The sequence below is a fragment of the Eschrichtius robustus genome, chromosome 3 (assembly GCF_028021215.1).
Source record: "Eschrichtius robustus isolate mEscRob2 chromosome 3, mEscRob2.pri, whole genome shotgun sequence".
Taxonomy (NCBI): Eukaryota; Metazoa; Chordata; class Mammalia; order Artiodactyla; family Eschrichtiidae; genus Eschrichtius; species Eschrichtius robustus.
This window is the reverse complement of record NC_090826.1, coordinates 119,617,490-119,630,272: the sequence shown is the minus strand read 5'-3', so window position 1 is coordinate 119,630,272 and position 12,783 is coordinate 119,617,490.

The following is a 12,783-nucleotide window of genomic DNA, read 5'->3' as shown; positions in this document are numbered from 1 at the left end:
GAGATGAATTCTTCCTCTTGCCAGTTGCTTGACATGAAACAAAGCATTGGGACACTGAATATGATAGGGCCTCACATCTCACAGGATCACTGGGGGACTAAATGAGATCTTGTATGCAAAATTATGTGCAGATTGCAAAACCTACACAAGGGGAGTTAAGAAGTAATGATGGTGACACAAGGGAGAAGATATTCCATGAGACTTTTTACTCTTTTTTTCAATAAATACCCCACTGTTATTTAATGTTGATATACATTTTATTAATCTTTTACACATCACAGAGGATTTTATACAATGTTCCTGATCCTTTGTGTCCTTTTATCCCTTTTTTCCCCATTATCTAAGATGAGAGCATTACCTTTGTATAGAAATTGGGTGGTAGCCGTGTGAATTTACTGCTTGAAATAAAAGCCACATTTGCTTTTTTGATTCTACCAGGCAAATATAGACATCTCACCCCTGTAGACAAAAATACTCAGTTATTCTTTCAATCTCTCAGGCAGTGTATTAGGATGCCCTTATCATGGTCCCAAGTCTCATGGAGTTGTAGTCTGATGGGAGACGAAAAACAAATAAACCAGCAGAGGTGGTAGGAGATGGCAGTGCAGTGTTATATCCCATTTCTTCTCTTCTGATAAGTACTTAACCTCTCTATGCCTTAGTTTCTCTTCTTCTATAAACTAGAGATAATAATAATATTACCTACCATATAACATTGTGACAATTAAGTGAGATAACTCAAGTAAAGTGCTTATGAGTGTCTATCACATAGTAAGTACATGCTAACTGTGGAGAATCAATCCCAAATTTTCTTCCTCCTATTGCAGCAATTTGAGAATAATAAGGCAGCAGAATGGCACCAACAGTGCCCAGGCCTCTTGGCTGACCCACAGCATATGTTAAAACCACTTAGGAAGAAATAAGCATCCACCAGGTACTGACCTAAGAAACCCAAATCTTCACCCTCTTCATGACACATTGTCGTAACCTGAGTCCCTGACAGCTCTCAACCATAGCCACCCTAAATCTTTCTGAGCACTCATTTCTCTGGGCTCCTTCTTCTCTTGGTAACACCCCAGACCTCCCTTTCCTTACACCTCATTCTCTTTCTTCCCCTGCCCAGAAACTCCAGTCACAGCTGTGAAAGTACAGGCTGCTGAGGGAAGGGTAGAACCTGGCTCCTCTCCCAAAGCAAACAATTAGGAAAGCATTAACTTCCCTTAATGGGCAAAGCAACATTAAGCACATGGAAGCCCAGACCCGGGTCACTTTGCAGAGAGTCCAAGCTGTGCTGGGGCTGCCAATGTTTGTATGTGACCTCTAAATTGAAACTTAATTGGCCATTAATGGAATTCATCTAATTAAAAACACTTGTAATTAAGCATGAAGAAGAAAAACAGCCTGAATTTTGGACTTGGAGAAAGCAGAAATACATTTGATATGGTCAGTAAATCCATTCTTAAGGGTATATTCAATGATTTCCTGTCTTCTATCATGCAACACTTAAACCACATAAAAAAGCTTACTATTGTGCCCTCCACTCCCTGGTTTTACCATTACAATCCAGAAACTTCAAGGCAATTAATTGACAATGGGAGCAGTAGTAGCTCTACGGTGTCCCCCAAGAGGTAAGACAAGAACAATAAGGAACACCTTTGGAAATATTATGGAATTGCTACAATAGTTTGGAACAGAGCAATTATCCCCACTCTGGATTGCCAAGGCTTAAGGGGCCCTATAAGATAAGAATGAAGCTTCCTAAACTTGTTTTTTTCTGCATTTCAGAAATGCAAATAGAAATAGCATGTTGCCCTGCAAAAAGGAGGCAAAATTAAGGAAATAGATTCTCAGAGAGGTCAAGTAACTTGCCTAGTGTCACAGAGCAGTACATGGCAGAGCCAAGATTTTATTGTAATCCTGCCTTACCTTTCTCATAGATAATTGGAAGGATGAAGTGAGATCAGGTACGTGAAAATCCTTGTAAACTATAAAGTGTACAATCAATAGATCCGATTTTACCTTCTTGGGATGAAACAATGGCATCCCAAATCCATACATCACAGTACAATTCCTAATGCGTATGTAAAGCACCTAGCCCAGTGCTTGGCAGTTACAGGGCAGTACAGGAGAGCAGTTAAGAGTGCAGGCTTTGGAGCCATAATGCTGGAACCAGTTCCTGACTCCACCACTTACCAGCTGTGTGCCTTTGGGAAAGTTACCTCTCTATAGCTCAGCTGGCCCATCTGTAAAATGTGGAGAACAATAGTCCATAGGATTGAATGAATGCATAAAATGTTCTTCGAACAGGCTCTGGCACATAATGAGCACTCCTAAGAGTTATGCCAAGATTCACAAGAAGCCCGGTCTTTCCCCCAGAGCTCCCTTCCTTGATATGTTCCCAAATCTCCCTGTGTGCTTCGTGGCATATATAACAAGATCATTCCTAGCTCCTCTCGCAGCTCAAGAATAGAACCAACATACTCACGCTTGGAGACTGTAAGAGGCTACAATAGCTGTCCCAGATGCCAAAACAGGCCATCTCTGCACTGCCATTGTTGCAAGTGCAACTGCCAAGATGTGGAGACACTATGCTACCCCTTGCTGGCAGCCTCTTTGGATCAGCACTGCCCACCCTCACCACTCAACTCCACAAGTGGGATGGGTACCACACCATCCCGAGCATAGCCTGGCCTCACCTAACTATAATACTATAGCATATGCTTAGACCTGCTTGAGGGTCTCAACAGACATCAGCCTGTCTCTCTCCTTGTCAGCCTATCACACAATGAGAGCCATCATAAGCTTCCCAGTATCTTAGGGTCCAAATCTTACATGGTTCCGGCTCACAGCTAGGAGGATGCCCAGCCTGGCTATTTCTGTCCCAGGATCAACCCCTGCCAGGGCTGTCTCCATGGGAATGTGATTGGTGTAGTCACACAGGACCCTAGGCTCATAAGGGCCCCGCATTTGTGTCTTAATGGTCTGTGTTGACCATCTTGAAATTCCTAAGAATATTATCTTTGAATTTATGTTTTGTAAGTGAATTGTGACAGGACAGTGGAGCATGAGCTGGGTTTGGGACTTTGGGCCACCGGATTATCCTCTCACTTCCCCATCTCCCTGGAACAGATTTTCGGCCACCCTCTTCTCACCCCGGCCCCGTACTGCCACCATCCTGTGCCCTGGGCGATCAGGTCGTATAGGCAAAGGGAGGCCCTCATTCTGCAGTTGAGTTTTGCCCCCAGGAGGTCCTAGGCATGGATTAAAGGATAGTAGGGATGGTTGTCTGAGCTGGGGCAAGGCAGCCACCATACATCCACACCTGGACTGACAGCATCAAACAGCCTTTGGGGGATGACTGGGGGTGACTGGCAGGGGGCTGGGGGTGGAGCTCTTGCCATGTCTCTGCACAGAGTTTGCAATCCCTTGCCATCTGCCCGTCCACAAGTGTCTGGGGCAATGGGCCATGGAAAGGGGATGATGATTTCCCCAGCCCTGGCTACGGTCCACATTTCCATTTTGCACTGGGTCTGCAGATTACATAGCAGGCCCCAAACCTTTCTCAGGATGACTGGCCATGGTGATACCAATTACCTATAGGGAAAACCCCGTTTCCATCACAGGAGTATGTTCAGATTCCATGACCCCAACATGTCAAGGTCCTTAATTTTTTTTTTTTTTTTTTTTTAGCAACAACAGCAAAACATTTAATGGTGAATTTCTTGGTGATGTTCTCCCTGCTACTGCAATGAATTCCATTTCTTAACTTTCCAAGGAGTCATAGTTTAAACAAACCACAGTCTTGAGCTCTGCTCTCATGCAGCTCTGTCAAGGTCCTTAAATTTTATCTGTGATTACGGTATAACAGATACTGTGCACATATGAAATCATGATTACAACACAGGGTTTTACATATTACTAAATTCCAAAAAGTGGCGCTTCAGGATCCCATTGCTTCAAGGCTCCATTATGACAATAATAATGGTAAGTAGACCAGAGAAACACAGATGGTCTAGTTTTGTTGTACAGTTGGAAACCATGAGAGAAAACATTGTTCAGGAAGGTTTTTTTCTTTTAATTAATTAATTTATTTATTTATTTTTGGCTGCGTTGGGTCTTCGTTGCTGTGAGGGGGCTTTCTCTAGTTGCGGCGAGCAGGGGTTACTCTTCATTGTGGAGCACAGGCTCTAGGTGCACAGGCTTCAGTAGTTGTGGCATGTGGGCTCTAGAGCACAGGCTCGGTAGTTGTGGCGCATGGGCTTAGTTGCTCCGCAGCATGTGGGATCTTCCCGGACCAGGGCTTGAACCCGTGTCCCCTGCATTAGCAGGTGGATTCTTAACCACTGCACCACCAGGCAAGCCCATTCAGGAAGGTTTTGATGAAAGAGAAGGCTAAGAATACTAGAGTAAGACATATTAAGTCAATAAGCCACATAAAGCCTTAGAAACATTTTGAGCAGGGGAATAGTTTTCTAAACAGAAAAAGAATTTAATAAAAGAATTTAATCAAAGTGAGCTTTGGGAGGTAATTTCCTTGGCCATACTATCTAGGAGGCAGCCTGTAAAGCCACGGAAGCGTCAACTCCTATTCTAAAAAATTAACTTAAGACAACATCTCATCTCGTTTGATTCCCCGGGGTTCACTTGTATGTGTTTAGGCTCTTATCATGTTTACTTACACAGGACATCTCCACTTAAAAATGTTTGTGAATAAAGGCAGCTATCCCTGTAGGATGGGACCGATAGAGAGGAATCTTGTGCTTTCCTAAAAGAATTGTAACTCACACCAAACCATCTCATTTCTCTTGTTCCCGTTCATGCCAAGTAGTAAATATTATTATTGATTATCCAGAGGCAAACAATTCCTCATCATGCTTTGAATGGTCTTTAACGTCACTATCTCAATGTTTACATGTTATTCCTTTTACATAATTGTACTGAAGGTTTTTGATGAGGTAAAGAGGAAATGTGCACTGTCTACTTTTTCTGTAGCTTTTGGCCACTTCTATTTCCCACAGACCAGCCGTGTGACTCAGGCAGAAAGTATTGGTTGAAGGAGTGGAAACACTGTTAGTTGCTGGGAGGAACAGAAGGGACATTGGTTAAAATAGAACTAAATAATTCCTCTTCCCTTTAGACAGTGGTCCCCACTGCAAAAAGAAAGTTCCCAAATACCACCTATAAAGAAGTTAACATCCTAATAGCCCAAAAGCGGTTGTGGATATACATTTTACCTGTGGGTCAGACTGTGTACCCGCACAATAGTAGAAAATGCATCTTGTTCATCTCAGTCTCCAGCACTTAGCACAGTGCTGACATATATTAGGTGCAGAATAAATGCTTGTGGAAGGAAAGGACAAATACACCAGCCATTACGACAAAGTAAATAACATGATGGGGTTTTGTCTCCAAATAGAGGTCTCCTCCATTAGTTTTAAGGAATTTTTCTGAAATTTGTTTTTATCACAGAGATAAACATGGTACTAATTGGAGGCTGTGAGCCTCTTGAGGTCAAGCACCAAACATTTGTAATTTCACTGCTGAGTGTAACACGGACACGTAGAAGTCAGCGGTCAACGATTATTTGTGAAATGAAAATGCGTCACTTCCTCTGACTGCACTGAGTAAGGTCAGGTCACCAGCCCCTCTTTAGCATAACTAGACCTCCTTGTTTGTCCATGATTTTGATTTTGGAAGCAGGACGAGGACCAAATCCCAGAGCCTTCATTAACCTCAGAGTAAAATCTGTACTAGTGAGCCCCCTTTGCCTACTTTGTCAAGAACTCCATAAGGCTCTGCATATTGGTGAGCCTTGTAGATGCCTACCTTCTTCCTAGCTGGATGAGAGCAAGAGGTACTGACAAACCAGACAGGATTAGCCTGCCTGGAGCAGTGGCCAGAGAGCTCAGCCATCTCCCTCAACCACTTACTTTCCCACTCACTGTTTCCTTTGGGGTCTGAAAGATAAGATCTGAGAAGGTTAAACACCATAATGATGTGCTCCATAAAGCTTGAAGGAAGCCCGGCAACCCTTCAACTCTGCAAATCCCTAATCAGTAGAGACTAAATTCATCAAAACGGTTAACTTGCCCAAGCTGCTGATCGGTTTCAGAAACTCTCCTGGTTTGGACACGTGGAGGGCAACTGCCCAGTAGATTTAGCTCTGGCCTGTTGGAGAAAGGACACAAATTTTTGGATTATTTCTTTCTCCAACAGGCCGTGATTAGAAGGTGGATACCATCAATTCCATCTAGTCTATTTACAAGAAATATCAAAATAGAAACAAGAAGGAGCAGGGCCAGTTGAACTGGAATCCTTCCCCCACCTGCTCAGGCACCAGAATGTAATTGTTGTCGATAGACTTCCATGAGACCCTGATGGATGTCCCCCTCCAACCACAAACACTGAGAGAGGAAAACAGCTCCCACCAAGGGACAACCCAGCTGTAAACTCTCTGAAGAAAGAGCTCTGTCAAGATTCCTGAAAACACAGCAAGACATTTAGATTTAGAAAATAGGAGCATTTTCCTCAGCACAAACGTATCATTGTTATCTACGGGGCAATAAACTAGATGTTAAAAACACCAGTCTGTGATACCGTTGCTTGAAAGATCTCTCGCATCTGGGGGAAAATACACACGAGATTGGAAAGCTCAATTCTGAGTTTTGGAAGGTTTTTTTTTTTTTTTTTCCTTTAAGGGTCATGTATATTTGTTACTGCCTTACAGAGAGAAAAATAGGTAAGAGGTATGACTAATCATTTTTTTTGCAGAAAGATTCAGCATGGAAAGGGTGTAAGGATGATATCAATTCAAGGCAGGGCTCATTCATCAACTTCTGATAACAACAAGGTTATAAATTAAAAAGGCCATTGCTTTTGATGTAGAGTGGCCCAATGGTCTTCAAAGTGTGGTCCCCAGATCAGCAACAATATCATCTGGAAACTTGTCAGAAATGCACATTTCTGGGCCTCACCCCAAGCCTACTGAATTAAAAATTCTGAGGGTGAGACCCAGCAATTTGTGTTTTCACAAGCCCTCTAGGTGATTATGATGCACGCTAAAGTATTAATAATAATAATAATATGGATGCCCGCCTCCCACCCCCAGGGATATTCTGATTTAATTGGTGTGGGGTGTGACTGGGATTTCTATAAGCTCTCCGGGTGACTCTAATGTGCAACGAAGTTTGGGAACCACTGGGCTAAGACTAAAGGATTGATCCCCACGTAGGTCTCTCATCATTTCTTGTACCTGCCATTTGCAGCCACTTCAGTTTTGAAGAGTAAACTTTCAAGGAGTCACTCGCCTTTCAAAAAGTTCATACAAACATGTAGGTGGAAGGGCTGCCACCAGGTGAAGGCACTGTGCTGCGACCAGGTGTTAAATGATATATTCTCATTAACTGAGTCCATGGGGAACCCTGTGCTCAAACACAAAAGATATTTTACCACAAATTTGCTACTCCTTTTTAAAAAATAAAAATATATTTAACGAACAATGTAAATACCAACAAATATTTTAAACATGATATTATTAAAGCGACATTTTAACATTTTTAAAGTGATATTTTGGAGCAAAGTTTAAAAGTCTTTGGTATGATTCAGTGACTTTCTCATATTTAACTCTTCTTCCATCGACTTATCCTATTTCATTGTTCTAGAATCAAAACCTTTCTCATTTAACTTCAACTTGCAGGTAGCTCAGACTGAAAATGACTCTTGGTTGCGTATTTCTAAGCATACCTCAAAACTCTGCCTGTCAGAGGCAATCCAGTCCATGGTTTATATTCCTCAAGAAAGGGATATACTATAATGGAAACGAATCCGAAAAAGAATATATATAACTGAATCACTTTGCTGTACACTTGAAAATGGCACAACATTGTAAATTAATTATACTTCAATTTAAAAAAAGAAAGGGATATACTACTTTGCCTTGGGTAGCAGCAAGATGGAAAATTCTAGGAGATGCTGGGCCTGGGAGTGAGGAGATCCCAGAGGAGTATCACAGGTGTAAGTATCTGTGCAACAAAGGGTCATGGGATGAGTGTGGAGGCCAAATGCCTGGTCTGGAAATGAAAGGCAGAAAGGAAACACCAGAGAAAGTAAAACAGCAGTACCAATCAGGGATACAGACCAGGAGTCTAGACTATATGCAACATTACAGAAAATCCAACAATGATGAGATCATAGGCATTGGCAGACCCAATAACAGGAGTCAAGGACTTAGAAATGGGCTAAATCCAATACTGTATGATAATAAGACATAGGTGTTTTCAGTAAAAAAAAGGTCCACGATTCAGATTCTGTTTGAAACCAGACTTGGCTCACACCAGGACAAGGAGACCACGGAGAACCAAGTTACAGAGCCCAGGCTGACCAGTGTAGGGGGTACTGCACATAACAGATATTCAATACTGGTTTGTTGAATAAACAGACATTCAAAATTATTTCTGGTTTTCATTATGTATTTTTCTCTACCAGTGACCACTGTGTGTCTTCTGCAGCAGGCCCTCACGCCCTGTTAGAAATGAATCTATCACAGCAGCTGGAGGGTAGAATGTAAGTTTAGGTGTGCTTTGGGTAAAAAACACTACACTGTGAACTGGAAAATCTGGATTTGGTTCCTAGCTCTGCTTCTAACTACTTTTGTAGCTTTGGGTAAGTTCTATTATTACCTCTGCCTCTTAGGTCCTCACCTTGAAAATGAGGTAAGCAGGACAGAAATACTAGATGATCTCTAAAGTATATTCAACCCTAAAACTCGCTGGCTCCTCGCAACAGGTATGTTCCTGAAAATCCGTATCAAAAATTGATTTGTCATGTCATTATATGGGCACCTGCCTATCACTAGCTTCCTGTGGTTGGTGATTTCCCAGACATTTTCAAGACCTCTGCAGTCAACGGGAAGTAAATCTGATCTTTTAGGTTGTCGGTGGGACCAAAGCACAACCCTATGGGTACACTGAGGTCAGACTCAGGGCGCATTTGTTGGCTAAGTTTAACTGGAAGTTTTGCAAGTTTTCCCTAAGGAAAGCCCCTGTATCCTACCATCACAGAGAGGGAAGCAGAAATCAGAGGCTGTGAAGTCACAGGTTTCATTTTAGCTTTGGTCTTTGCGCAGTGGAGCCAGAGGTGGGCGTCGGGGCAGTACGGTTGTGGAGAAAAGTATCCCAGACACATGGAGAGTGTGGCATAAACACTCCCTTAAATCCTGCCCTTTTTCAAATTCCCCAGAGGACCAAGCCTGCACCCCAGACAGCTACGTGCTTCACTGCATCCTCAGCCAGAGGCAAGTTGCCCCAAGGGGCAGCCATCTGGACTCTGAAAGCCCATTATAGCCATACCAGGCAGCTGAATCTAGTTACAGATGACAGCCTTTCCCAGCCTGGCTGTCTCAGGCTTGAAATCACACACTTAGGAAACATCTGCTTGGGACGTGAAGCGCCCCTCCCATGGGGACAAAAGGAGGAGAAGAATGCGGGAACACAGGCACACAGGCTGCTGGCAGAGGCAGGTTCTGGGCAAGGTGCAGAGGCTCCTTCCTTTCATCCTGCCTCTGCTCTGTTATCTTCCCTGCCTTGCTGTAAGGAGCACGTACACACACACACACACACACACACACACACACACATCCCTGGAATTGTTCTTTCAGGGGTATTGTTAGAAATGTGGTTTGGTTTAAAGCAGGAACAGATGAGAGATACCAGAACATCCAGGAGCAAAAAGCTGTCTGCACTGGTAATAATCACAGCTCCAGATTGCCCAAGCCTTAGATGAGAGGAGGCTGGTCTGAAGTTCTCAGGCTGGGGTCATGGAGAAAACACTGTTCATACCCTCACAGCCCTTTTTCTGTGACCCTGTAGGAGGCCGTACATGGCAGCAAAAGGGCTGACGGCCACTCAGGATGGTATGCACAGGAGCAAATTCCATCCTCCTGTGCTCTGGAGGGTACAATGCCCAAATGCACATCCCTTCCCCAGGATGGGTCAGGGTTCCGCCCGCAACTCAAGGCAGCCTTGCATCCAAAATTGAAGATTAGGACAACAGATGTCCTGAGAAGTCCTGAATATCACCCCATTCCTCGCATGACTGGTTATGCCCCACCACACCTACCTGGGCTTTTGTGAAGACCCCACATGTTTTCTCGCTTCCTTGGTGAGCACAGCCTGTCCCCTCCTTCCTGGAATGCCCTCCTGCTCTACCCTACCTCTTAAGCCCTGCCTGAAGCAGAAGAGTGGTCCAGAACACAACCTCTGAGTGCCTGAACTCCTGGGTCCAAATCCCAGCTCTGCCACCCTTAGCCAGATGCTTCATAACTTCTCTTCCCTCACTTTCTTTTCCTGTAATGTAAGGATGATGATGATATAGTGGTTATTTCACACAGTTGTTACAAGAATTAAATAAGTTAATATCTGTAAAGGATTTAAAACAGTGCCTAGTTGATATTAAACGCAGAAGACCTCCCTGATTCTTCTCTTGTCTTCTCTCACCATTCTGCCCAACAATTCCTGATTAAAGTGATCACGTTGTTTTCAGTTATTAGTTTAGATGCCTGTCTCCTGCCCTGGTCTTTGAGTTTCTCATGGAAAGAGATCGTGACTTATTCATTTTCACATCTCCAGTACAAAATGTTTGTCATAAAAAGGTATTTGAAAAAAATGTGTATTGAATAAGTTGGGTGAGAAGCTAATAATAATACCTTTCATCTAATGGGTGGTAACTATGGGCATGTTGCTAAGAAATTTATTTATATTCATAAGCAGTTTCTTTAAATTTCATCTATGTTCTCTTCATAGCTCACAAGTTTGGCTTTCAGAAGCATAAAGGAAAATTGCTATTATAAACTAAAATTCAAGGACATAAAACAAAGAAAAAGAACCAACTGGAGAAGTGGAAATAAAGACAAATATTGGTCCTCTATAGAGAGAGAGATGTACAAGAAGAATTATCATCTTGGAGTCTATTAGCACAAAGGAAGGTGATCCTGTGTGGCCACCTGAGCCTTTAGGAAGGCAAACTTAAGTCCAGAAAAGAGAAGTAAACAACTCAGAGGTGCATCTAAAAAGAGTGGGAATTTCTTCAAAATAATGGAAAAATAAGTAATAAGGGGATCAGCACAAAACAAACCAAAGTGGGTGCATGGGCTGCTCTCTATATTATATAGATATGGATAGATAGATAAATAGATAAAGATATAGAGAGATATAGATATATATACATATATTTCTCTGTGTGTGTGTATATATACATATGTGTGCATATATACATATATGTACATATATTTCTCTCTGTGTGTATATATGTACATATAAATGTACACATATATGTATATGTGTATATGCATGTATATGTATATAGGTGTGTGTGTATATGCATGTATATGTATATATATATATATATATATATATGTAGCAAAAAAATGAAAGAAGCTTAGTCTGAATCCAGTATGGCCTGGGACTGTGAGGACAGATATCAAAAAGGCAAAATCCTGGAGCAAGCCAAGGCAGAGGGAAAACACTAAAGAGAACAAAGGATGCTCTTTTTCTTTGGGGGGGAAGAGGTGATTGTCTAGTGTTTGGCTAAACAGAAGAGAGATTACCACAGCTTAAGATGGGGTGTCATCTCGACAGATGACAGAAGTGAGGCTCTTGTCTGCTTTCTTCCTCTCCTTTGAGGATAATGAGCATCGGTGAATTAGGAAGTGGGAAACAAACATTATCAAGAGGGAACTGGTGACCACAATAAGTGAAATGATAGTAAGACATTCCTTAACACATTAAAAGAACAATTTAAACCTCTTGCCCAGGCAAATTTTATAATGGCAATCATCACAAGTCACATTTGTTTGGCATTTTATGGTTTTTATAAAGTCCTTTCACTCTATTATTTTACGAATTTAACTTCAAAATGGCTTCGCTAGTTCAGAATGAGCCTTTGGGCAGGACCCTGAAGAAATCATTTTTTAAGTTGCTACAGAAAATTCGTCTTTATTTCACTTTAACATCAAAGAAGAGAGAATTAAATCATGCGGCTTAGTGTTATCCTTTTAAAAATATTTTTAAATGTGTTCTAACTTCTATCATGAAAAATTGGTTTCACCATAAGTCACATTAAAAAATGAAAACTAAACAGGATTTGGGGGACTCTAGGACAAGCAAATGTTAAATGTAAAACAAAGGTGAAGGGAAAAAGAGAGGGTCCACTTGTTGGGCCAAACAGGGGCTCGTTCTGAGTTCTCACTCACTCACTGGAGCTCTTGCTCAGGGGCCAGGCATTCCCGTTCCACCCAGTCCCAGTTCAGTAGGCCTTAGTGCAGAGTGAGTGGTTTAGGAGCGCCACCCTGTGTCAGATTCAGAAACTACAAGTTTTCACTAGAATAGCTTTAACTAGATGCATCCAACCGAAATTCCAACCATAACCTAATTTCAGGCCTATGGTTATTTCTGTAGCCCATGCAACTTAATGTCAACACAGATTTAATAGTTCTGTGTTGTATTATTTTTAAAACTGTCTGAAAAAAAAAATGTCTGAAAGCAAAATAAATTCATGGAACTGGACACCACCATCATCAAGTGATAGTAAGTACATCCTTGATCCCACAAGTGGCCTAAAGATTCAGGTGTTTCAAAGTGGAAGCCCTTTCATTCACTGACAATTCAATGTCCTTAATCTTTGTCTTTGAACCCTCCCTATCCCCATCTTTATGCCCTACACCTCAAAGAATAAGAAAGCCTCACCTGCAAACACTTTTTGTGTCTTGAAAGCTCTGCCCCCTCAGGC